Genomic DNA, 27,654 nt, shown 5'->3' on the forward strand with positions numbered 1-27,654 from the left:
GCTCTGAAAATGACATATGTTGTATCTTTTGAAGTGTTCCTGTAAAGGATTTTGGGGTGAATTTAAAGAACTACAAGAAGATTATTACCAAAGTTTTCCAGGCACTGTTACAGGTTGCCCAGAGAACTTGTGGATGCCCCATCCCTGGAAACGTCCAAGGCCAGGTTAGACGGGGCTTGGAGCAGCCTGGTCTGGTGAAAGGTGTCCCTGCCCATGGCAGGGGGATGGAACAAGATGGTGTTTAAGGTCCCTTCCAACCCTAAACATTACATGATTTGAAGGTTCTCTCATGGGTTAGCATAGCTACAGGAAGCTGCCCGGTTTACTAACTGAACCCACTACAGGTTCTTAGTAAGCAGCTGATTCCTCTCCTTTTGGAAATACACACTTTTCTTTTATTGAGATACTGGAGGGGATGAAGCTTAAACAGAAACAAACACATACACAACCCACCTCTCCTCAATATATGTATCATACAGCAAAAAGCAGCAGTTTATTTCCCTTTAGAAAAATATCAGTCTCAAATGAAAAGCATTTAAACCACAGAATAGCTCTAGAGATACTTGACCTCTCATCAGATGATGTGTCCTGTCTTTAACCTACTGGCAGTATTCCAGGGAATTTTTGAAAGTTCTAAGGCATTACATAGGAGTATAAAGACTAACTGTGTGAAGCATAGGTGGAATAACCCCAGTTCTAACAGGAAAAATCTTGCACCTGAGAGCAGAACTAGTTCAGAGCTCTAAATCACCATCCATGAGGGTTAAGGGCATAACAAATATGTTAGGTGCTAAACATCTTTACTGCAAGTAAAGAGTATAGCAAGAAACTTTGCACAAGAACTGCTAACTCGGGTACACCTCATTTCTACCTGGGTCAGTGCTGCTGTGTTCTCAGGATCCCTCTCTGCTCATTTTTAATAGACCTATTTGTATTGCTATGAAATAGCTGCAAGGTTTTTTGTGCTGTGTTGGGACAGGGAAAGCTGGCCCTTAAATCACAGAAGTGAAAGAAATAAGCTAACTTCTATTGGTTGAATAGAAATTTGTGCTGCATGTGAGGCTTGTATGGTTCACATAGTTCTTTCTTGTCCTCTAAATGCTTTGGAGACTTAAAGAAAGGATGTATCAGTGCTTATATTTCCTTAAAATCAGATGTATCAAGTCTAATTCATGCAATAATACATCATCATCTTCTATGTGGTTGAAGTATACTGCCTTGTCTTTTATGGTGACATCCTTCACAACATGTGCAAAGAATTTAGTGAGCTATTTGCAAGTGTTCATTCTGGGCTTTTTGCAAGGATAGCTTTCAACAAAGGTACTCTTGATGAGTAAAATCTCTGCTCAGGGTTGTTATTACTAAATTCCTGGAAGATGAGGCAGACAGGTGTCTATCCATTGCTGCCACCTATGGAAAAATGCAGTGGGAAGCTGTTCGAAATATGTACTGGCTGGCAGGTTAAATTCTGCTTAATTACGTTCAAACAAGTGCCTCACGAGCAAGATGAGAAAGGAGAGAGATAGTTAAGGTGCAGAGGGAAACAGCCTCAACTGTTATGAATCACCTGGATGCCATTGCCTGCTCCTACAGTCTGTCAGAATTTTGTTTACAAGAAGAAAAAGGCAGTGCAAAGGGCATTCAGCAATGTCTTTGAAGCATCCTGGTGAAATAGCCAAGTGTTTTCACAAGCTTTATGCTATCTTGGAGATTTTAAAGTATTTCCCAAAGTAATTTCAGCTCTAGGTTAATGCTGAGACAGATTCTGGGAGGGGGGATGGAACTGAAGGTTGTGCTGTGTCTTTACAGTCTTGAACAAGGCTTAGGTTATTTTTCTCCTCTATTCCCAGCTGACTCTGTGTGCATTCTCAGTTGAGTAGCCTGCTTGATTATAGACTTTATGATTAAATGGCTGAGCCTTACTGTGAAGGTTATTTTGTATTTTTGTGGCTGTTTGAACTCAGCAGTAGCAAACAGTCTCTCCCCTGCAGTGGCACTGAAGGCTGGAGTATCATTTTAAATGCCAGAGGACAAATCCTGCAGTGCAATTCCATTGCACAGAGAGTAGCAAAGCTGTGGAAACTCTGGTCCACTGCGGCACAGGGGCGGCTTGCACTTATTCCTGACTTTTCTATGGGGAACAATGTGGAAAACAGAGCAAAATATCAGTGTGCTGATGCACAGTGCTTTACCAGGATGCGTTTCCTGACTCCTGGGAGTTTTTCCATGGGCAGTGCTGAAAGCAGTCATTTACTAAATGGTTTTGTTTGGGGGGCATACCCAAGCCCTGCTTGTTGATAGCTCTGTAAGCCTTGCTGTGTAACCAAGCAGTGTATCTAATTCAGCTGAAATTGTTTGGAGGAGGGAATCACAACTGAAAGGAATGCACTGTGGACAGAGACTGAGGTTAGAAATTTACATATTATGGTTGCGAGGAAGCAAGTGGCTGAAATCTGTTGAGATTTCCTTGTGAATAACTAAGTATTAGGGAAGTGTTCTGGATAAAAACCAACAGAAATTACAGTAGGACAGAAGGGCCACCTGGGATTCTTTTAACAGGGGCTGAAAGGAATTGAGGCACCTGAAGTGTTACAGCAGACTCTTTTCTATAGGTTTTCTAAATTGCAATTCATTGCCACTCTGTGGAGCTTTAGGTGTGCCAAGACACACCAAAAAAAATAATCCAGTTGATTTACTGAATCTTTCAAAGCATTAGTTTTAATCATTTCACCCTAACGCAAGCACTCTAGCCCACATTTTAAACTGGTGGTAGTCTTTTATTTCAGCTCTCTCCTTACACTTGAACAGCATTTACATACCATTTTAAACAAAACTGTACTGCTGACTTCTAGCAAAACCCACAGATTACCTCTGCAGATGCTGCTGATTAAGGCTTGTGTTCTTTGGGTGTTATTTCAGTTCCTGCTCCTGACCAGAAGTAACACAAAAATCCCTTTTGAATGTGCGCCTAACAGGAAGTTGTTAATTTGTATCTCTGTCTATTTTCTTCATTTTGTTCAGCGGTACTTTGGTAGCTTAGATCCTCTGTAGAATACCCCCTCCCCAAAAATATCAGATTAAGTAACAGGAAAGAGATTTTTAAGGGAAGAATGGGGTTTTAAGTGGACTCCCACTGATTGACCTGCTGTCAGAATCAAGGAGGGGTGATCTGGGTGGGAGGAAATTGGGAAAACTGTCTCTGAGACAAGAATGGGAGGGACAGGAGAAACTGTATGGGAGTGTATAAAACACATTTCCACTGAAATAATAATAGGAATTTCACAGGAATAATAAGAAGATGGTGGGTGTTATCAGGGTCAGGCTTCTTTTCATTGGTCTGGAAGTCAGTGTTCTTCATTATGTTAAGTCAGACAAGGATTAAGGACATGGGGTTTTACATTTTCACACTGGTTTTATGGCTTCATCTAAATATTGTGTGTTTCGTTGCGTTCCTTTTTTTATAACTATTATTTTAAACAAGTGTGTGAATGAAAATTCCCAAGAACCAAATAAATATTTCAAAATTTTAAATATAAAAATCATGTATTTTTAAGTAGACCAAAAAAACCATCTAAAAGATATTTTCAAGTACATATTACAGAAGGTACACGGGTGACATTTGGAGAAAACACATTGGAGGGACTTAATTCTGAACTGTGAGTGATTTTTGGATGCTCATAACACCTACACTTTCATTGTACCAGCAAATATGAGATATAACTTTTTATTTTATTTGAGCGATTGCTTTTTTTTTCCCACTGCTGTCTGCTGTCTTTTCTCATACTTGTTAAAACACAGATGACATTAAGCATTGTAGCTATTTTTGGTTGCTTGCCTGGCTGGCCAAAACTTCAATTTTACGTCAAATCCCTGTTCTGGGAAGTATGGGACCAGTAGCATTGAATATCTCTCTTTTGATCCAACCATATACAGGCATAGTTTTCTTTGCTAAAACTGTAAGTATTTCATATAATGTAAGGGTAAACAGGAAATCTAGCACCTTCCTTGTACAGCCTAGATTCTCCTGCAAATAAAACAATTGCTACAGATACTGATTATCATTTTCAGTCTTAAAAGCAAAAAAGAGATTAAGCCAGTGATGCTTTGCTATTGCTGCTGGTAGAATAAGAACAGCTGCGTGACGTGAAGTACAAGCTCCATGATGTAACCAAATATATACTGGAGTGAGAGGGAGACCAGCCAAGAAAAAAATAGTTGCCCTGAGGGAGAATAGCACTGGATGAAAATATAGATAAAAGGAAAAAAAAAAAAAAAAACCACTAAAAACTTTAAGGTTAGCCATTTTATTTCCATTTATAAAATATAGCCCCTGAATGTTTGTTTTTACCACAGCACAACAGGTTTTTATCTTTTCTCAACCTGCAGTAAAATATAGAGGTTAAAAAAATAGAAGTTGTGCTTTTGTCCTTGAGGACTTTCATGAGCACAGATAATAGTTGCTTATTTACATTGGGCATAAACTTTACATTGCACGTTATTTTTTCTTCTTTCTCTGGGCACTGGACTTAAGTCTATATACGTGGATTTCTAGTATGACCCTACATTTTAATGTTTTGTGCTGAGGACAGCAAGTACAAAGAGAATATAGAAGAAGCAGACATAGGAAATTAATTTAATAGCAGAAAGACATATTCCATTGAGAAAGCTGTGCTAATCATGGAGCATGTGCTACATGATTTGCATAATGAAGTGCTGAAAAGTCATGAACTATGAAATTCAACATCTCAGAAAATTTTTATTCTTTCTTCATGTTTCTGTTACTGTTAGGTCTTTAATTATACAATTTTAAATGTTAAAAATGCGCAAGTTTTAATTAGAATTTTAGCTACCTCTACATGTATAGACTTCAGAGATCAAGCTAGTATCAGAGCAACAAGGCAAAAGAGAAAAATAGGGCATGAGTACAAAGCACCTTTTCTGCTTATTTGAAATATATTTATATATTTTAACCACAGATTCATTCAGGTAGCTATACAAAACAGAGCACTCAGGAAATAGTCCCATTAAAAATTTTATGGATTTAATGCCCAGCTCGTCTACTTGTTCTACTCTAGCCATCATCTCTTCTTCTCTGAAATCTCCCTATGACTCTTAGATGTAGTGGTGGCTGTTTCTCTCTTCATTTGGAGCTGCTCCAGCTTTACTCTCATTGTCTGACTGACATCCTCTTTCAAACCTGCCTTCAAACCGTTTGGACCTTCTCATTTGCTGATGCCCCAGCACGACAGTCGTGGCTACTGTCACAAAGCCCGAAACCCAGAGAACAGGTCTTAAAATGTTTCTTGATGTCCATAGTTGGAATAATTTTTTTTTTTGCCTTTTTACCTGCAGGAGGGGTGGGCGCATAGCAGCTGTGGCTGTTCATTGTGGGCTTTTATTTCAAACATCTGATCCCCTAAGCACTTTTTACAGCATTGCAGTGAGCTTGACCTACAAAGTAGCTTTGTTATTCTGAAGGAGCATCCAGCCCTTAGCCATTCTTATTTGGTTTTCCTCAGATGTTCTGCAGGAATTTAAAAGATCTTCTTCTATGCCTGGTTTTGTTCTTATCTGAGCCACATATTTCTGAGCCTATCTGTGAGCACTTGCCTGACATTCCTTGATGAAACAGTCACTGAATGCACAGTCCTTGGAGAAGAGACCCACCATGAACAGGACTGAGGTTTTTTTTCTGTGGTCCCGGCAATTTTGCTTTTTCTTTCTTGAGCAAGGCAGCTTATAGGAAGAAAAATGCTGGAAGTGAAGCTATTTTACAGTGAAGCACTTTTCTGGAGAAGAGGTACTGTGGCTGAAATTATTTAAAGTAATGACTAGTTAATCTTTAGGTCTGGGAAACTGTCTGAGCCATCTCAGAATCCTGGACTTCAATCTGTTGCCAGAAGAGCACAGCAGATCTTTTTCCTGGGGGAAGCTGTTGGCAATCCAGCCAGCTCACTTCCAGGTGTAAGCACCACGGCTCTTCAGTTGGGGTGTCAGCCAAGGTGGGTTTTGTCCTGTGATGCTCTTCAGTGTTACTGCCTGGCGCCCTCTCTCAACAGATGGGCTTAGAAAGGGGCCCAGCCGCAGGCCTTGTGAATTCAGTGGTGCACAAGAAATCTATTGCCGTGGCTGGCAGTTATCTTCTGTCTGACAATTATATCAGCTGGTCTGAGAAAGCATACGACTCCTCCCTGCAAATCTTGGTTCATTTGGAAAAGCAGCTGTTCCAAACAGTAATGGAAGCGGAGGGGATTTTGTAGGACCCTTAATGGTCACAGCCAGAACTCTGAGATATTCTGCCAATTTTTTTTTTTTTTTTTTTTTTTAGCCATTGAACAATATGTCTTGACAATAATGAGTTTGTGCACATGAATACATATTTATCTGCAAATTTAACAACATGTGAATGTATACCTCTTGCTGCAGGCCAAAGTAAATTTGTAAGTTATGTGAGACTTTGGCTGTGTGTGTATAAAATGATTGCTGTTAACTACTAAGCAATTTTCTTTCTTTTCCTGGCTGTAAAATCTCCTAACAGGAAAAAAATGCAACATTAATAATACTACAACAAAGGAAATCATATTTATTACTAGAGGAGAACAGTGGCTAACTCCCTGGAAGGTAACATTTCACAGTTTATGTTGACAAGTAAATATTTGACTGGGATCACAGAACCAGCAGAGTCATCAATAAGGGATCCTATCGTGGTGTGAAAGAAAAATTCTTCATAAACAACATTTTGCAGACTTAGTTTAACTGGATGATGCCTTGTTAATTTTTGTAATGGATGGTGACAGTGGCATGAATAAGATATATTATGTTAGTCAAATGGAATGCATGTGCTGAATGCACAAGTTTAACTATCTGTACCTGCACAATAAACCTAATTAAATGGTGTGTCATCAAAGATGATTTAAATGAAAAGATAATGAAGCAAATCACATGAAAAGTGTTCAACAAAATTTATTCTGAAAGAATAGGGAAGGTTATTATAATTAGAGAAGTAGTTCTTCATGTTAATCACTTTTTTAAATATCTCATTAAAATCACAAACTTTGGAAAATTCATGGAAACTCAATTTTTGGCTTGGGGCAAAAGACAGGATTTTTGTCATCTCTTTTTTGCAGGAAGGGATATATATTTTTACTGACCAGTGTTGAGGGAAAGTTGCAGGTCTTCATAGAAATTCATGGCTTATGGCTCTTTCTATTTGTGTATGAACAGGATCCTGGTTCTCTCCCCTGTGGAGGTTTCCAATAGAATTTAGGGCAAGCAGTTTGCAGATGATAATATAATTTCTACCACTGATGAGAAGAATGGCATTTTGAGATACCTGTCAATACCTTGTTCAGAGTAGCAACAAGCTGTGAAAGTGAAGGAAAGAAAAGGAAGAGACTTGGAGAGCTCTTCTGAGCCAAGAAATCTTGTTTTTCACCCTTCAACATGTTGTTTTCTCAGTGAAAGAGACATTTGGCAGTGAAGGGACTCTCACCAGGCTCTGTATTGCAGGTGTTTAATTGTCCAGGACAATTGCTTGTGTGTGAAAGATGATGCTAAATGGCACTGAAGCTTCAGTCAATTTCTCCAAAAGCAGAATAAAAAGGTATTATTAGTCCCCAAGGTAGCTAAAAGTGCTTTCTTCAGGAAAGTTTTAGTGACCTTCCCCTAACAGAAGGTTACAAGTAACCCATTCCTTTATGCTGTGGGAGGAGAACAGACTGACAGCCCATTGTGTGTTTGTTACCCGGATTAAACTAAAGTTACAGACACAGTACTGAGCCACAAATTTCGGGACTGGGGTTTGATGGCATCCCCCTCTGCTCTGCATGTGTTGGAGGTATTTCCTGTTTCTTCATTCCATGATTGCCAATAATCATTGTACCTTTTTTCTTGGAGCTCATTCCCGGATTTATCTGCTTTCTCCCCAGCCAGATTGCTCGCCAGTTCTGCCTTCCCTAACACAAGCACATATTTAGGCCATTTGTCCAGTTCAAATTTATTAAATTTAGGTTTTTATTTCAGGCCTATTTCGACCTCATTGGTGTTCTGAGATGCTGCTGCAATGCTGGTCTTTGTTATTGCTGCTCTGCAGTGACTCCCAGCAGACAGCACAGCCAGACTGCCTTTAAAGCCTTATGTGCAAGTCATGTTGGGGGTGAGACCAAAGTAACTGTGGTGAAGAAAACCTATACAGATACTTTAATCATCATCAACCAGATTAAGGTAACAATTCCTCAACAGCTCTAGCATGTACAGCAGGATCTTGGGGTTAATATTGAACTATTGACGGATGCTTCCTGAAATATCCGTCAATAGTTAAAAACACCGTGATTTGTAAAAAAAGATTTCTGTCGTGTTCATCCCTTCAGTGCTTTCCTGGCTGAAGTGAGGCAGTGCAGTGGTGTTTAATGAGATCACAGCCGTGTCTGAAGTGTGACCTGTTGGCTGGCAGAAGGCAGATACTTAAGAACAAATCCCAGTAGGGGGGTTAGCTTTTAAAATAAGGTTTCATTTCCACAAATATTCGGAGATCTATCGGCAAAAAAGGCAGGAGAGAAAGATTGCAGTGCGCCTATCTGAAATTTAATCAAGAAGTTAAACTTACTGTAACAAACACAAAGCTTTAGTTATAGAGAAAGTACTGCTTTATATGTATTTGGTGAAAATCAATAGGGAATGGCAAACACTACACTCTTAACAATTTTCTGTCAAACTTTTGTTAACATATCTAACTTAATTCATTAATATGTAGTCAATAATTATTCCATCAGAAGTGCTATAATGTATGATTTCCAAGCAGAACTTCAAACTGAATGCTTAATAACGTTTTCTTTTTTTAACTCATTTCATAGTCACAAACAATAAAGCAAAAAATGAAAAGGTTCTTTGTAGGCAGAGCATCTGAAGTAACTGCAGCTTCTAGGTCTGATCTTCACAGAAATACTGCCACTTTTCTGTGAAATCCTGTTTCTTTCTGATGAGATGTTAACACTGAAAATTTTAAAACTTGGCTCTACTTAGAGTATTTTTTTTACCCCTTTAAAATGTTGTAGCTGTTTCTCATTGGCTAGTTTGTTTTTTTTTTAAAGGGCTGTCTTCTCAGGGAGTTGCATTAATTCCAAGTGATGTCTTCTGTCCAGGATATGCTTGAATGCCCCTAATGACATCTCCTTAGGTCTTAGTTTCCCAAACATGACCTTTAACAGGTGGTAGAGTAAGAACAGAAGAATCTTAGAATCTGTTTCTTCTTCATATCACTTCACTGGTAGCTGGCTCAGTATCTGAATATGCAGGTATAGTGTCCCTCTATTTACTGAGGTGCCCAAATATTCCTGCATCAAAAATACTTACAGAAAAAAATCGTGCACAAAAAACTAAGTGTCCATTGGCTTTGTGACAGCACCTGTAAAAGGTCAAGTTCACTGTGCTATGAATTCCCTGTGCCTGTGGGCAAATCTCATGGCATTTTTTAGTGAACAGTACAGGCTTCTGGAGTCTGTCCTCTCCCTGTTGCAATCAGTCTCCTTGTATTTGTTATCTTTTCCTGAAATGCAATCAGGCACATAAAATATGTTGCATCTTTTGTTCTGCAGTGTAAAGAAAGATTTTACCACAGTCAGTATGCTTTCAGATTTGAAACTACTGGGGTTACCAATTTTTTGCTGTGTCTTCTGGAAAAGGAAGTTGCACGCAAAACAGTTGCATTTGCACACATTACACGTGCGACTTCTTCTGCAGACAAATCTCCCTGGAGTCATGTGCTCTGACCAAAAAAAATGATATTATATTCCTTTGATATAGCTTTTAGATTTATGGTTAGAAACCAGTATTTTTACTAAAGAAATATTGACAAGATCTTGTGTTATGCCTCTGAGGATCTGGACAAAGTGTCAACACAAAGCTCAATGAATAGGTCTAACTGTGTGAGGTGAATCTACTGAAGAACACAACTTTGTCGTCTGTGGTTAAAGGAAAGAAGAGCTGAATCCAAGGGGGGGATGTGAATAACTGTGTAAGCAAAGTGACATGATTCCATCTGCCTGATTTGGGTGACTCCCAAGCTGAGGCAATATTTCTCTTGCTTGTCTTTTACAAACAAAACATGGACATTTCCAAGGACGCAAGTGGCTGAAACAGTTTGTCCTTGTTCAGGCTGTTTGAGAGCTGGCGAGTCCTGCTGCCCAAATGCCCCAAATCACAGCCTGGGATCCCTGGTTCAGCCCTGGATTCAGGATGGAAGATGCCATCTGCTGAAGTAGAGAGTCCAGTTTTCTTCCTCTTTGATTTCATATCAGTCCTGCTAGGACTAAAAACGGAAAGGTCAAGCTGGAATGTGGTGTGCTACAGGAAACAGTAGCTCAGCTGGCAGATAAATCTGCCTAATCCAAGGAGAAATGAACTGGGCATTTTTAGTATTGCTCTGCTACTTCCTTTTTCTTCAGGGCTGTTAATGTTGGAAAGTGTTACTTTGTGTTGTTTCATCTATGCCTAGGAGAGTAGGTAGGAAATTTGGTAGAGCACGTTCCAGTTTGTCCTTAATATACAGCAGGTAAAGAGAAAATAATGCATCCATGCATAAAAATCACTTTATGCCAGGATTCCATTTGAGAGCATCTGGGAAGCTTTGAAAGCTTTATTAGAGAGCGATGAGGTGTGTTACCTGAAACACAAAGAATAGGTAGTAAATTACCTTGTCAATCTTGCTTCCTTTCCTTCCCTCATCTCTGTTGCTTTTTCCTTTCTGTTATCTAAGCCGCCTGGTACAACCTCACACTTATCCTTCAGAGGAAAAGTGAGTCCATCTGTCCTTTTCTCTTGGTGCTGAGATTAATACTGTACTGTCAACATGTTGTTTACCTCCCCAGGCTGGCCCAGCCATTTCTGCGAGGAAGGAGAGACGCCTCGAGTGGTTTGTCAGTGCTTTCAAAAGGCGATTGATGCGCTCCGGTACAGGAGAGCGGAACTGTGTTACTGCCATGGTTACAATTCCCCCGTGGCTAAGGGATAGAGTGGTCTTTTCCCAATAAAAGAGTGTATCTTGTAGCCAAAATGGTGCTTAAAAATCCCAAATGCCTCCTTTCTCTTCTTTGTTACAAAGCAGCCTCCTCAGGATGCAAAGTAACCTCATTGCTAATCACTTGGATTAACTTGTGGCCGACGTGTTTCCTACCTTTATTTTTTTTAAGTGACTTCGTGGAAGAAGACTAATCTTATGGCTTACCTTTACTGTTTTTACATTTTTTCACTGACTACATGGAAGCTTTGTTGAGGGGTATTTATTATGAGAGGCGTGTTTATCAGTTATTTCGATGGAAATGGAGAGTAGTCCTGGGCCTCCAGGAGTGAACTCCTTGGCTGTCAGAACTGTGACATGAGGGGAAGAAATCCCACCCCATGCCTCAGGCTCTTAGGCACGGTGTTGAGGAACTATTTATGGATTTTCCCCAATTTCGCGTCGGGCAAAAGCGGCGCCAAGCCCGAGCTCTTGCTCCCCGACCCCTCACAGGGGCGCTGCAGCCGCCATTTCGCAATGGTCTCGCCGGCGCCATCTTGTGGCGGCCGCGCGTGAGGCGGTGCGGTGGCGGAGCGGGCACCTGAGGGGCAGGGGGGCGAGCGGGGCCCCTCCGTGCGCTGAGAGAGGGGATTAGAAAGGCGCTTCAGCTCAGGGGATGATTCGGGTTTTTTGTCTTGACTTTGCAAAGAGAGCAGAAGTAGCTGAGAGGTGGGTCCCGGTTGGCCAGAGGTGAGCTGAGAGACGGTGGTGAGTCTTCCTTCCCGCACCTGACCTGTGAGGGGAGGCTGCAGCAACAGGGTGAGTTTTGGCTATTGCAGCTTCGAAAAGGCACGGTTAGTGACTGATCTTCCTGAAAAAACCCAATGCAAATGCTGGGAGGTGGCAGAGACAAATGCCCGTTCATTTAGTAAATAATGCTCCTGAGGGACCGTTGATCACGAAAGGGACATAAAGGCCGTGAGGGCTGCAGAGGGAGAAGCACTTACTGGGGAATACCCGATTAAGGGAAGGCAGTAAAACATATAATGGCTTTGATATTGTTGCTTCCGAGGAGAAGATGGTGCTGCTTTTCCCACTCCGTATGCTGTGGAAGGACAGAACAGAACAGGAGATGCTGGTGAAGGCAGCAGTATAGTGAGCAGATCCCAAATGCTTTCCTGTGGAAAAAAAATGAAGGTTAGTGACAGACACTTTACTGAGGGGTTTGTTGCTCCACACCACCATGGCTGAGTAATAAATAAGTGTGGTTAATTTTACGATTTTTAATACTTAGGAGTTGATAAAGTCAAGGAAAATAAAAAAGTTGAGACTTTGAGCTAGCTTATAAGAATATAGAAGATGTCTAGGAGAGAAAAAACCTTCTCATCTCCAAGTCTGGTGGAACTTGTGAAACTCAACCAGGTTTGTAACCAGTGAGAGATGGTTTTGGTTTTCCTTTGAAGTATGAAGTGAGGTTTTTATGTCTGTGTTCATTGTCTGGGGTTTTCTAAAGCATGAATAGCCTTCAATGTTCAATTAAGAACTAAAGCTAGGAATTTCACTTTCCCTCTGGAACAGCAACAGCAAGTTTTAAAGGAGCGTGCAGCAGAATTCTGAACCTAGATGTGCTAGAATACTGCACTGGGTACCCTAAATATTTGAGGTAGGGTAGCAGAAATACTTCCTGCAAGCTAAGTGCTGTGGTAGTTATTCCGACAAAATAATGGAAGATCAAAAATGTGATGCTTCTTTTGAAGAGCAAATAACATGAATTTTTAATGGAGTCTTCTTTTTGTGTATGTGACAATCTGTAGTAGGATATGAACTACCACCGTTTTCTTGGGCAATCCATGACGTACATCATGTGCAGTCACTACTGTTTTGAATTATATTTATTTAAACACTGAGAAATGCTATCAGGTTTGCCATCAGTATTCAAGAATTCTTTAAAATAATTATAGGATTATGCATAGAACCTACAAACAACAGGAAGAAAGAAGGTGAATTCCGTCAGCTAAAAAAAATGTGAGGGTTAATATGTGCTGTAGAATGAGGGAAACATCAAATAAAGTCTTGTCCTGTCCACCAATAAACTCACTGCCTTTTTAAATGTCTCATGCCTTTTGGTTTGGACAAAATTTGGCACGTTTGTACGAAGGGAAAAAATGGAAAATAAAACAAATTTCAGGAAGCGTTGGAATGGTAAGTATTTAGTACATCTTTATTGCAGAATCCTACAGGCAGTGTCCCACAAGATATCGGTCTCTAAAGGTAAGTAATTGTCTGTCATTGACGGTAAGTAGACACGTAAATATTTTGACTCAAGCAGACCTTTTTAACCTGCAGCCCAGACACTGAACAATGGAAGTTTGGTTTTTGTTTTCAAGATAAATTACGTTTCAGAGAAGTTGGAAATTTTTTTAAAAGTTGTTGCAGCTGAGATGATAAAAATCTTTAACTGAATTACTCTATATTCATTTTACTTATATATGTATTTTACACAGTGTTATTTTACTTTATAAAACTCATTTATTTCTGTAGTGGTTATTGCTGTGTTTGGGAAGTATTAGGTGAGGAGAGCAGTAAGCACACTGTCAATGTAGTGACCTCTTACTAGCAAGGGCCTGACTGGAGTATCAGATTGTCACATTTATACGAATGTGGGGATTTTCATGCATTTATATTTTTAAATTAAAGGTTGGTCATCAGTAGATGGTTCTTGTGCACAGCTAACCCTGAATTGCACTGTCAAGGAGTGGGAGCAGGCTGCTTTCCTTCAGTGGGTCTTAAATGTCTAGTGGAAAGGACTGTATTGAGAGTGTTTCTTCTGCTCAAACAACAACGTTAATGGGTATGGTTGGTGCTTTTAGTTGTGTAGTTTGTGAGGGGCTTTTTGTTTATTTTTAAGCTGATTTAACATTGCTCACAATTTAATATTGTGGTTCTTGCATTTCATGCTACTGTAATCATCACCTGCTGGGCACTAATCTCTTAAATTTTAGTGCCAAATCTCTTTCTTTGGGGAGTGGGAGGATGTAGAGTACAGTGTGCTTTAGAATTAAAAGTATTTCAGCAATGCAGGATTCTTTCCATTTAAACATTATAGAGAAAAAAGGTGGAACCCTGAATTATTTTTTCCTCTTTTTCCCAGTTTGGGGAAGAATGACTTTATTCTTTGTTGTAATGTTAGGCACATGGGGATAAATGGCTGGTTATTACATATTATTTATGTGTTTACTGCCAGATTTCTTCAGATGTACATTATTAGCACCTCTGACAGGCTGGTGTTTGTTAAAATGAGTAACATGAATCTTTAATGTTGTTCTTGCCTATTTATCTAATTATTGGTCAAGCAGCATGACTTCTAGGACAGTTTAAAAATCCATTTTGTCACACAAGTAATCATTTGAAACCACTTTTCTTCATTTCTTGGGAAAACTCACGTGTCAGTTCTGTCAAAGCAGTTTGTCTGTCACAGAGGAAGTGGGCAGAAAGGACTTTTACCTAGACCCAGTGTAAAATCTTGGTGTTATTTTTTTTCAGCTTGTGAAGTTTACTGAGCTGTGTGCTGTGATAATGGTTTGAAACGAGGTGTTCCCTTTCCCCTCCGTGACAGATATTTGCTGTGACCTCAGTGAGCAGTCACAGATTTGGAATGGTTGTCCTTCCACCCGCAGTCCCTGAGCACTGCTCAGGCAGCAGAGTGCACTCAGTGCATAGTAACACACTGAGGGGAGCAAGAAGAAGGGCACGGAAGGTACAAAGGATTTAAGGGTGATAGGTGAAACACCAAAAAAAAGAAATTGTAGCTGTGGGAGAAATTGTCAATTGTCCACAACCTGGATCCTGTTTAAATAATGTTAGTTCATTGTGCCAAAGAGAAGGAAATCTGGCAGCAGTGTTGAGAAGAAATTGGTAAATCCATTTCTAAACAAACCAACAAAACTGCATCCAGAAATTCAGTCTTGAGATCTCACCTGTTCAAGATCTCCTAGAAGTAACAACAGAAGTAAGAGACAATCTCCTTACTGTGAATTCAGGTGTTTCTACTAGTGGTAGTCACTGCTGATGATGGTTGAGATACTGTGAAAGAAATAGTCTTCTGTCTTCTGAAAAATACATTGGAAATGGTTATTTTTCTGCAAAATATTTTTCCAATGAAGGAGGTGGGAAACTGTTTGGAGAGTCATACAAACAGCAGGGGAGAGAACTTCCCTTTTATCCATGGTGTTTGCAGGTTGTTCTCTTTTTGTTTTCCACTTTATTTTCCCATGTTTCTACACTCTTTGAGGTAAAATTCATATCTGCATTTTTTTCATATAAAATGACTGGGTTTGAATCATAAGTTGAAATTTTTATCTTGAAATTTTAAAAGAAATTATGGGGTAACCTTGAGCTTCTTGTTATACTACTGGGGTTTATCATAGAATAAACTGAAACCTAAATGACAGGTGGTTCTTGAGCTACTCAGAGGTCGAGAGCTTTGAAAGAAATTGAGTTGCTGCTGCAAAATGCATGAAGTTCAGTCTTGGTCCCAGTTTATTTTGGTCAAAGAAAAGCAGAACTTTCTCTGAGTTCCTCTGCGGGGAGCTGGAGCAGTGTATGCAGCTGTTGTCTGTTACCAGCATGTTTTCTTTTCAGCACTGTAGAGCTTTTACTGTTGCTGAAGCGTAGAAGACTGAGCCAAGTCTGTCAGTCAGGAGCCTTTTTCCTGCTCACTAGGATAAGGAAATTTTATTCTAATATCTTAAATGTTATAAGCAGTATTACACTTAAATTATAAACTAATATATTGTATCTGTGGCTGGAGGAAATACTAGCTGCAGTCTGGCAGCCAAGTAGTGTTATATTGTGACAGGTTTCCAGTACATCCTGTGCTTCCATGTCTAATTAGTGGCATCCCTGCTGCACCCAGTGGCCGCTGAAGTGTCTAACCCAGTTCACTTGCAGTTGTTGATCATTTTTTGTCTGGCACTGCACTGTCATCTGACTGTCATCGCTTGGGAATTGTCACCTAGAGTAATTGCTTAAGATGCTGCCCCATGTCTTTTTTCCTGAAATCCTGGTGTTTTTCCCTAAGCTGAGCTGTGAGGTGGCTAATGACATTCCCATTGACTGCTCATAAAAAAAAAAGCACAGTCAACATGTCAGTACTGACAGTAGTGCATGGAGCAGAGCACAAAATAGAGACGTACTTGGCTGGTGTTTGCTTCTGCAGTGGATACTGGAGCAAAAGGGAGTCTGCAAGGGAAGGACTGGCAGGCTCTTCTGCCACAGGATGTGTGGGCCAGCTGCTCTGCACAGTGCTGACCTTGCTGCAGGATTAAACATTACACCTTCTCTTCCTCAGCTGAGACCAACACGGTATTTTGGTATCTCCATAATGCTTGCTGCCTCAGACACTGTCCTTGCTGAAGTACATTCTCTCCAAATTTTTCCTCCTCCTTTTCAAACATCTGGTATTTTTTATGACCAGTACACATAAAATGAGCTCATAACATCTGTTCCTGCAGGACCTGCTGTAGGGGAATAGAGTGCCAAAGATGGACAGTTCTGCAGGTGTCACCTTGTGGAAGTAGAGGAAAAGTTGGTCATCAGCTTCTGATGAACCATGCAGCAGCTGTTGATCTGTGGGTCAGAGGCCATCCTACCTTTGGTATCACTTTCATAGTTTCTGGAGTTCTTTGGTGTGTTTTGAGGAGTTTTGTTGGGTTTTTAAAATTATTTTTTAACCTGAACTGAAAGCAGTTGGATAGTGTCTGCAGTGTTGAAGGGATTCGAGATTGTTAGTTTGTTTGAAGTCTTTTTTTTTCCCTCCTTTAGAAAAGTGGCTGAACAAAAGGGATGAAAATGTGGGCAGGACTACCTCATTAAAAATAATGCAGTCTCAAGCACTGTTTGTTTTTTGACCTAAAGTCGGGACAGCTTGTCAGCAGACACAAAGCTGTTGGTGAAGCACTAGTGTCGTAGGGACTAGTAATTTAACTTCTCTTTCAGAGCCTCTGAGTCTTGAGAGCTGTTTGGATTGATTGGAGTTCAGAGGTGGACTTCTCCCATGGCTCTCCTCTTTAGGAGTATGTGCCTTCAGTGTATTGGAAGCTTGTCCCCCTGTGGTATTTTCTGTGTTCTAGACATACGCTGAAAAGGAAAAGTTCCTGCTTCTAATAGAAGAAAGGTGATTGTATGATGATTATAATAGCAAGGAATGAAGAGGGATGGGAAAAACACCGTAGCCTGGTGCCTTCAGAAGTATTAGAGTAGATGCGAGCTCTGTGTTGGTTTTGAGTCTTGCTCCTGCATCCTAATTCTCACAAATCTAACTTGTTTGTAAATGGTGAGGTTAGCTAATTTTGACAAGGCAAACTGTGTTAAGAGTCTGTTGTCCTTGAAGATGTTGGGGTTTACGTGACGCATTTCTTGTAAGACATTAAAGCTCCAATATTTAGATAGCTTAGGAGCTGTATCTAACACGATAACAGCATAAAAGAGTATGAGTTAGAGGCTAATGAATGTACTTTTTTCATTGCACCATGATTATAAGAACAGCTGTTTTGAGCACTGATGTGCTGACCAACTGTGAAAATTCTATGTTCAGTAGCTCTTGATGCTTCTCGTTTCTCCCCATGTGGAAGAGTGATGGAGTAGCTGAAAATTGAGCTGTGGTTTAAAGTACAGATGGACAGGGATTTGATAGCTTGGGCTGAGGGGATTGTAATGCTGCCTGCAGTTAGGCAGATCTGTATGGTTTTAAGTGTGGTGACTTTTGTTTGTGGCTCTGTATTTTACATGAAAACAAGGGTTTGTCAGTAAATTCATGTGACCAAGACACATTAAACCAAATTGTTTGAACAGTGTTCTAGTTCCATATTAAACTGGATTCTAATGGTCTATCTTCACATATAGCCTGTTTTACTTAGAAATATGTGACTCTTAGTCCAAAACAAATTAATAGGAATAGCGAAAATCCACCCTCTGATTCAAGTTAACTCTGAATAAAATTTGAGAAAAAAGATAACATCAAGCACAACTTCAAAATGCAAGTATTCGTTTTTCATTTAAGAAAGGTTGTTAATCATCTGTTACAATAATATTTCTGGATAGAATGAAAAAGGCAATGTTTTTCTTCTTTGGCTTGTTTTCAGAGGAAAATGACTGGGTTCTCGTGGTACTGGACAGTTATGACTTGATATTGTCTGTTTAATATCAGAATTTTTTAAGTTGAAACTTACTGAGACATTAATATTATCTGCAAGAGAATATATTGATTAAGAGATTAATTATGTAGAGTACACAGATATTTTTCTGAGCTCCCTCTGGGGATTTTTTCCTTTTCCTTGAACAAGCATTGCGTTTTGAGTCTGGGCCAAGTGGGCCGGATCAGCTCTCCATAACTTCAAATTACTGATCACACGGCAGTTGCAGCGGCGTCAAGGAGAAGACGCACCAGATGAAGTAGTGTCTTTTTCAGGGGTCGTATTATGTCATCGTAGGAGCAGGCCAAAATAATGTTACCTGAGTTCCTTCTGGCACAGCAAGTTTCTGGTTGTGTGGGGCACTGCTGTGCCTTTGAATCACTCCTCAGTTGAGCAGAGGGGGGAGGGACTGTATTTGTATGGATGTCGTTCTTTCCTTGTGCTGGTTGCCTTTCAACTGGATAGATTCCCCAGGAAAGCAAGAGGTGACCGATTCATGTCCCAGCTATGCGTATGAAGGGAGTGGTAATTGTGCTGTGTTGATCCTTGCAAGCATGGAACAGTTCAGCCCAGAGCATTTTCAGTATCTTCACTGATATCGAAGACACTTGCAGTGGTTTTTTTTGTCCAAGTCTCTTCCAACTAGGTAACTTATTTTATTTTTCACCTGTATTTTCCCAAAGCATCTTTGAATTTTTATTTTAATTTCCTCAGCACTTTATCCATGGGACACTGTTTATTGATTAGTTCCATTAGGTATGAGGTGAATACTATTTTCTGAGCCTATTGTGGTTTAATTTCAGTAAACATTTCTTTTTTTTCTGCCCCCCCCCCCCACCCCCAGCGTAAAGCACTTGATATCATGTCTCCTTTGAGTATTTTCAGGGACTGCCAGATGGCCTGATAACCTTGCTGTGTCCTCTGTCAGTACTTCCTGAGCCAAAATCCCCATTAGGTATTTTGCAGAATTCTGCCAGTCTGTGTTCCAGGCTCTTTGCTTTTTCATACAACATAACCCAGAAATGTTTGACAAGATCCTGATGCAGCTGACGTGTATCAAAGTTCCCTCTAGGCTCTAAAGCTCATTTTAGATAGTATAGTAATCTGGATCAAAAGGATTTGTGCAAGTTCATTTTTAAAAGTAATCATTTGCATTTCTGTTGTTATACTAATCAGTAAAATAGAGCCCAATATCTTCAATTTTGGTATTAATTTTTATATGGGCCTTAGTTTCTTGTCTAATCCCAGATTCATGAGGAAAAGGACGTTATATGTAATCCACTGGTCGTTGTTCCTATGCTTTTTCCTTCACGATTTGCAGTGACGTTCATGTTAAAACCTGCTATTTACTGTCAGCTATTTTGGGTTGCTTTTTAAAATATAGGAGGTACCTGTACAAACACTTCTGATGTTTACTGATGTTTTCTGTGACTCGACTATGTGTTGATGTATTCCATGCTTGAGTTGCAAAGCAGTAACTGGTCTTGAACTGCAACATGAGCAGTCTTAGGGTGTTGTTGCTTGTGTAATGTGCAAGGGAGCTTAATGAATTTTCTGCCCAGCTTATTTAATTATAAAAGGATGCCAGAGTTCTGAACTTTCTTGTCACTATCCAGCAGCTCAAGAGATAAAACAGCTGCGTTCTCGAGGGTAGAGTTTTACAGCAGTAATGCAACTTTGTTTCCTCCACTGATCTCCACTGTTTGCCTGTGTGAAAGCAGTCATAGGGGCTGCCAGGACAGAGAACAAGGTGTTCTATTCTTTGTATTGTATAATGAAGATATGTGCAGCTATGTGTGAATGCAGCCATGTGTGAATTAAGATGGAAGAAGAGAAATAATAAACTATGGAGAAATAGAAATCCCTATATTATTGGGAAAATGTGGGGTCATGTGGTGGATCACAGCTAATATGTGATAATAATGGCCATAGTATGCTTAACATTTTAGAACCTAGTGTATTTCCCATTTGGATTAAATTAAATACATACATCATTCTAACAAACCTCTCCCAGCAGATGGTGAACTTTGGAAGTGGGGAAGGGAATTAATGGCAATGTATTTCATATTGGTGTTCTTCTGTCTAGTGATTCAATTATTTCCCCATAAAGAATTTACGGTTTCTACACAACAGATGTTGGTCAGCTTGTGAACAGACATTGCTGAAGGTGGAGTGAAAAATGATCTTCAAATATAATAAACTCAACAGCTATTATTTATCTCATTGTTTAGAGATAGGCCTAATAACCCATTCCTAAATAGGAGGGAAAGTGAACTAGGACACAGCTGAATTGCAGTGCTGAAACATTACAATCCCAAGCTGATCTCCAATACAAGAGAAATGTGAGATAACAAATCATAGTAGTTCATCACTTGGATGTGTGATTAAGGGAAGCAGTGGTGAAGACAGCTGTCTTTAAACAAATAATCTGAATATAGGAAGGCAATTGTGAAAAATCCATCCCTGCTTGATTTTTGAATATGAAGTAAACTTCTGTAAAATGATCTAGTTGAATATCTTAGGAAATGAGCTCACAGAAGGGTCTTGTTAAATAATTGCAAGTTAAACCAATTAAGACATAGAAGTACAATTTCTGTGCTAAGGAATACATTTCTGAAAAGACACCAGCTAAGTAACAGCTATTCACAGCCTTTTGTCTTTTTTTTTTTTTTTTTTAATCATTTGTGAGAGAAAATAAGTAAATCCTTTTCTAGCAGCTAAATACAAAGGGATTTGTCATGTAGGGTTTTGGGGTGTTTTTTGGAGGGCTTTATTTTCTCTCAAATACAGAAAGCTGTATTCGTTTTTTCATGTATATATAATATTTAAGCAGGCTTGAGTACACTTGCCCAGAATGTTTGGGAGGGGCCATGATTGTTTTTTTACATGCTCAAAATCTTCTACTGAAGTTTGATAAAAAATTATAAAGTACTGATACAGGCTTCATGTCTGCCAAATCCACATAAAGCAGAGAGTAAAAAAAAAATATACTGTGGAAATCAATATTGAAATTAATCCTTAAATACTTAAGCATTTGGCTTGCACAGATTCATGCATGTGATTCCTAAGCTTTGCATGCACCAGTATAACACCTGTGTTTTAGATGAACTGTGGGTGTAAGGATTGCTGCTTACTGAAGAGCTCTGCCTTCCCCCCCCTCCCCCCCATTTATAGAGGGGGCAAGCCAGGGGGGAATTACCTTGTTGTTATTTAGAAAGCATGTATATAAGGCAAGTATTATGTTTCAGTGTTGTTAACAAACTTTCTGTCCTGTACTTGATTGAAGATGTTGTTAACCAAGTATTGCAAATGATACTTACAGGGTAATAAATGTGGGCAAGTATGGTAACAGTAGCAGCTGGACAGTGGGGCTTTTTCCAAGTTTTTCCATAGTGCCTTTTAGTAAGTATTAAAAACAGTTTCCAAACTGAATCTAACCTTGCAAACTGGGAGGAAAGGTAGCTTAGAAGTAACTATTTTGTTTATTTCTTGCTTAGGCAGAGATTTGGTAGCATGGTGGGTAAGGAGCAGACTCCAGAACTGCTTCAGGCTACATAACTTGGACGGCAACCCCTGCTGTCAGCCTGGGAGAAAAGAAAATGGTTTCTGTTGCTGTTAGATCTCCCACCCACTGAGGGAACAGGGGGTCAGCGTTCCTTTGGAGCAGTACTCTTAAGTTTGGTGGAATTCAGGTTGTAGCCCAAGAGGTGTTGAAGAAGCCAAGATAAAGCAAGCACCTGGTAATTGAGTAGGCTGAGGTAGGGTGGGAAACAATAACCATGTAACAAGAGCAGCAGCAGAGGATTGGGTAGGGAAAAATCCTCCTGTGTCTGCATATTTTTGTCTGCTTACATCTCTTTTGGCTTGGATTTCAGACCCATCTTCTTGCCAGATGTTTTAGTTTAATGCAATTATGAGCAGGCAATAGAAATGGCATCCTTAGTGAAAAGCAAAGCAACAAATGCTTTGGGGTGTTTTGGTGTTAACAGGTAGTGGAAGTTTATAAATACAACAGTTTACATAAATTTTCATGAGTACAGTAAATATTCAATTGTGTTTATTTTCCTCTTGGTAATTATGTCAGATAATAAAATGTGCAAACTTAGGGCTAGAATATGTACAGTAATGTCCAAGGTGTGGCTTAAAGTGTTCCTGTGTGTGGAGCTGCACTGCTGTAGGACCATTTGTGTGGCTGAGTTCTGGTCTTGTCCTTCACTAGTGGACTGGAAAACTCTGTCCTGTACATGTTTAAATAGGTATGGCCACCAAGCTTTTCACTTTACACTCCTAGTGGTTCTCATCCTCTATCTTTCTTATGTACCACTTCATGGTGCAGCAATGTGTAAGAATTTCATAGTGCCAGTCCCTTAATGAAATGCAGATAGACTTTTCTCAAATTCATGTTTTCCAGCTGTCAGCTACCAGACGAAATTTCGTTGATTGTTACATGGCCAGGCTCTGCTGTTTCTTGAAAGCTCCATGCTGTTAAGTTGAGCTAAGACTTTATTTACATCAGTGTAGTAATATTGACTTGGAATCTTGCTTTTTCTAAATTAGAGCCTACCTAATAATCAAGTAATCAGCAGTATTCTTCCAGACCTGCTCTGAGGGAATAGCTCTGTGTTTTCCCACATTTAAGCAGCAAACAGAAGACGGGACTGTAATGATGAATGTCAAGGACTTTTGTCATTCCTTTTGACAACCTGTGAGTTCTTGTGCTTAGAGTGTTTTTGTGAATAATGCTTGAAAGGGGACTGTTACTATTTGGAGTTTGTTGCATATCAGAGCCAAGCAATACTCCTGTTACTTGTAAGTTATTCCTCTGTCAGGAGAGTGAGGAAAAAGGCAGGATTCACTTGTGTACCTGCTGTGCTGTGTGATTGATAGGCCTCTAAATTGATAGAAGGTGGTGTGTTTTCTGAGTACCAACAGTTGGATTTCAGAGGAAGAGAAGTGTATTTATTTTACGAGACTATGCTTGGGAGCACTGAAAAATCTTAAAAATTTCTAAGGAAATTTTATTAAAGTTGATTATGGATGACAAGCTTACTAGGAGCTGTCTTCATCAACTACCAGTTGCTGTCTTCTGCTTTTCTTTCCCTCTGGAGCTTACAGGTCACTTGTTGACAGCCTGTGTTGTAACAATGCCCTGTATTTGATTATAAAAATATTTACTGCTGATCTTTACTACTGAAGCTTTCTCATTCAGCTGGCTTGGTGCACTCTGAGCAGTAATAAGGACTGGAATGCATTTGGATGTTACCCTAAAAGTTTGGAGGGTGGCAGGGTGGGGCAGACCCCACACTGTTCTGGGATTAAGTTGTTTTCAAGGCATTAGGGAAATAACTCAGTGGTCTAACTTGGAAAATATGTTGGGATGAGGACTGTATATTTACATCCAGGAACACAGGCTTGCGTTTAAGTTATGCAAGTGGGAATGCAGTGTAACAATTCCTTTTCCTGTCAGTGCTGTGTTTTTTCTTTTAAAAGGTAATAACAATTACTCTGAGTTTAAAAAAAATGTTTGCAACGTTATCAGAGGAGTTTAACTCCTCGTGACACATTTTTCACTTGGCTGTGGATTTCTTTGTTGCAGCCAAATGGTCCTACCAGTAGAACCAAGAAAAGGAGGGGAGAGGCTGAGCTGGCAATTTTTAATTGTAGTTGGAAGTTACATTTTTCTCATTCTTGAATTTAATTCTTTGATTAAAGAATCTTTTCTTTAGGTAGTATGTGTTTCCAAAGTTCCCTACTGTGATTTTATCGTTGCTTTCTACATAAGTGAGGTTTGAGCTAATCAGTCTGTTGTGCAAATACCCTACATATAGTTTGTAGATGTACCCTCTTCCTGTGGTGGTTTTGGCCTGCCTGTCCATGTGTGAACCAAAGTTTCAGGGTGTGGTTTGAGATCACTTCTAGCTTGTTTAGTTTGAGTCATTGAGCTAGGAAGTAAGGTCAGCAGGTGAGGGAAGCTGACTTAGTATTAAAGACATAAGTTTGAGATTTGCTAAATGCAATTTGTATTGTAGAGAGTGCCATAATTTTCTGATGTAATTGTAGCAAGTCACCTGGTATATTTTTCCTCAGTCTTCAAAAGAGGAAGATGACAGTGATGTCTTGTTTCTTTTATGAACCAGTGGAAGAAATGGGGTCACACAAACACTTGGGGAAATGTGGTATCAGTAAACAAAGCTGAAATTTTGTATGCCAAATGCTGTAGGAAATAATCATAACATACAGCTTGAGTGATCTTCAAGCATCTATTCTGACCCACTGAATCACTCTTGGGGAGAGAAATAAGGGGTTTTTTAAAGTAATGAAAATGTATTTAAGCGGCAGGGAACTAAAATTTAAAAGGCGACTGGTGTTTGTAATGGATCCCTAGAAATGTCTTACCCAGTCTGAAACGGAGGGTGTTGCAAAGCAGGTAGGTCTCAATCACCTCTTCACTGACAACTGCTACAGTGCTTCCAGAGTTCAGCTCAGGTGTCAGTTCTGGGTGAAGCTGCCCTGGGTGGTTTCTGCAGCAATATAACAACCAAAAGGGTTGACAGCCTCTGCTGTGTCAGTGACACATATTGATTAATGGCCTTGGTAGAAAGAAATTTGTGAGGAAAGTGGCATAGGGACATTAAAGTCATTCTTCTTGTCAGCAGTAAATACTGCAAGGTCTTCTGTGGCCTTGCCAGTGTTTTGTAGTCTCTGGTTCTTGTAATCAACCCAGTTGTCTTTCATTTCAGTGGTGTAGGTGCATAGAAAGGACATTCATTGTGACAGGAAACATGTGAGAAATGAAACAAAACAAAGCTAGATTGTGGAACTCAAATCTAGCAGGCTAAAATTTTAACAGCAATTACTGTTGATCTTCTGGATGAAATAAGGTGTCTCTGGCTTTTGGTTTGTTTGTCTTGCTCAATTTAAAAAGCGGGAAGAAGTTTGGGGAGAATTTTCTGTGGAGGGTGTTCTTTTTATTTGGGGGTTTGGTGTTGGGGGTTTTTTTTGAGAGAGAAGGGCTTAAAAGGGGGTATTTTTTGCCAGAATGGGGTTATCTTATAGATACCTTCTGTGAACTGATCTGGTTTTACATCGTTGTTTTTATATGGTAGATACATAACTTTGCAACATATTCATGTGCATTTGCAAATCTTAATAGGTGCTGTTTCTGTAATGGTATTAATTGCCTTGGAACAAACAAGATATATAAATAGAATTTGGTTTTCTTTTTCTGTTTATCAGATATTAGTTAATTAGTTTGCTATTTATTAGAAAAGGAATACTAGGAAGAGGTTGCTGTTTCAATGTCCCAGACTGCAGAGTTTATGAAAACTAATTTGAATTGATGGCATTTCAGTAAATGCTACCAGGGGACTAAAATGAACAGCCCAGCAATTATAGCAGAGTATATTCTGCTTATTACAGTAAAAAGACTTTAGAGTTCTTTTCTGCTAGTGAGTGCACTGGTGAGTGAGATCACTTTGTGTTGTTCTCTTAAAATCATTCTTTGTAGCCACAATAATAGTGGGTATGAAGTGGGTTTGGGGTGATGTGAGTTATGGGACAGCAAACTACCTCAGAGGCTAACTTTTAGACAGAGGACAAACTCTGGCTTGAAGAGTAGTTGTACTAAATATATATTGTGTTTGCATTTCTGTATTTTGATAAGAATGTTTCTTCTGAAATTGGGTTCTGCATTTTCTTACTGTCCAAGTCTGCCCAAACTCTGTTCAGTATCTCTGTAGTGAGTATGTCCCTTTAGAAGCTTGAGGTACATTGTCGATCGCAAAGAGATTGTGTAAGGGTTGGTGTGAGCAGTGGATGTAAATGAGCACAGCTCCCTTCCTCTCCTTCACAGTCCCTTTACTCAATATTTGGGAGTTTACTTGGTAATGAGGTTTCATCATAGTGATAAGCCCCTAGCTGAGCATCTCATTATTTGCCATGAATATGGTAAATAGCTTTGTCTGTGACCGTGAAGCAAAGAGAAACAAGTTTTTACTGCTCTTCATCCCCAGTGATGCTTGATACAACCAAGAGAATTTGTTGCCTAGTAGTTGTGTAGAAGAGTTTATGGTGGATTAGGTATCACAGTATATATTCCATCTCTGCAGATGTGATGAAGGCAGTGTCTATGCCAGGATCCTTCACAGCTGTGGGGGTGCTCTAACTGTGACCATGCAGTAGGCAGCATAGAGATAGCAGGTGAAAGGCCATGTTGTCTTTTCTTAAACAGTTGGTCCTCTGAGTATGGGATTTAGATTCTATTAATTGGTTAAGCTGTCCTTTTCCAAAAAGCATTGGGTGGGACAGAGACAGCTTGTTTAAGGATGGTTTACAGTTGCATATCATATTCCTATCTGAGATGAATCTTCAGAGACACACAGAAGTGCTCTCTCCGGTCTTTCAGGATGCTGTCTTTGAGCCAAATATTGCTTATTCCAGTCCAACCATAGTGAGAATGTAAGGAAGGAATTAATTTTATTAAAGCAACCTCTTAAACAGCAGAATGTAATTTCTGGTACACCGGTTAGTTGTGTGGTACAACACTAATCAGGTTAACTATATACAAGCAAAAAGTACATTGATGTATGTCAAACAGGGGTATTCCTGAAGTCTTATTGTTCTTTGTGCTTATTAAAGCATCTGCACCTTTAGGAAACTTGCCAGTGCACTTCCAGACTCTGGTAAGCATGAGGACAAGTTTTCATCCCTTAAAAAGTCACCAGGCAACCACAAATGTGTAAATTCTGGATATCAGAGTCAAGTGTAGCTGCAGCTACTGTCACAACTGCTGGCAGTTCAGTGAGCTGATGCAAGAAGCTGGTTGTTTGTCTGTGGTCCAGCTGGTCAGCTACACAAGAAGCAAATGAACTTTTCAGAAGGTTTTCAGTTGTTACAGGTTAGTCAGATGGCACCTAGTGTGAGTGTGTAGTAAGCTTTGTCATATCCGTTCAGTGGATCCTTTCTGTATGAGATTGCTCATGCTTGGTGATGTATTTCCAAGTATATGGCCTTAGTTTGATTCTAGGCTTTCCCTCATCCCTATTTTAATTTTTACTGTGAAACTGCCTCTCTGCCCTTTCTCTGAGATTTAGCTCTTGCATCTACCTAGTGACCAATTTGTTTTTATTAGTTTAGCCTCTAAGAGTACTTAATCCTGAAGTAATTAGTGATTCAATTGATACTGTAAAAGGAATACCAGAAAATAAAAATAATGTAATTTGGAATGTTTATCTGCTTACAACTAAATTTTAAAAAGATACAAGTCGTGTGTTACCCTAGAGTTTCATCTGGACAGCTTGGAGAGTCCTCTATTAAAAGAAAATCCTTTGTGCTTTGTTTGGTTTAGTAATGTATGTAGAAATAAAGTTCAATTTAATCACGTTTTCTGCATAAACAGAAGCCAAGCTGTGATAAAAACACCTACCTCCAATTGCTATCAGTGACCATTACCTGTGAATTGTCTTAGAT

The sequence above is a fragment of the Corvus cornix genome, chromosome 4, assembly GCF_000738735.6.
Source record: "Corvus cornix cornix isolate S_Up_H32 chromosome 4, ASM73873v5, whole genome shotgun sequence".
Taxonomy (NCBI): domain Eukaryota; kingdom Metazoa; phylum Chordata; class Aves; order Passeriformes; family Corvidae; genus Corvus; species Corvus cornix.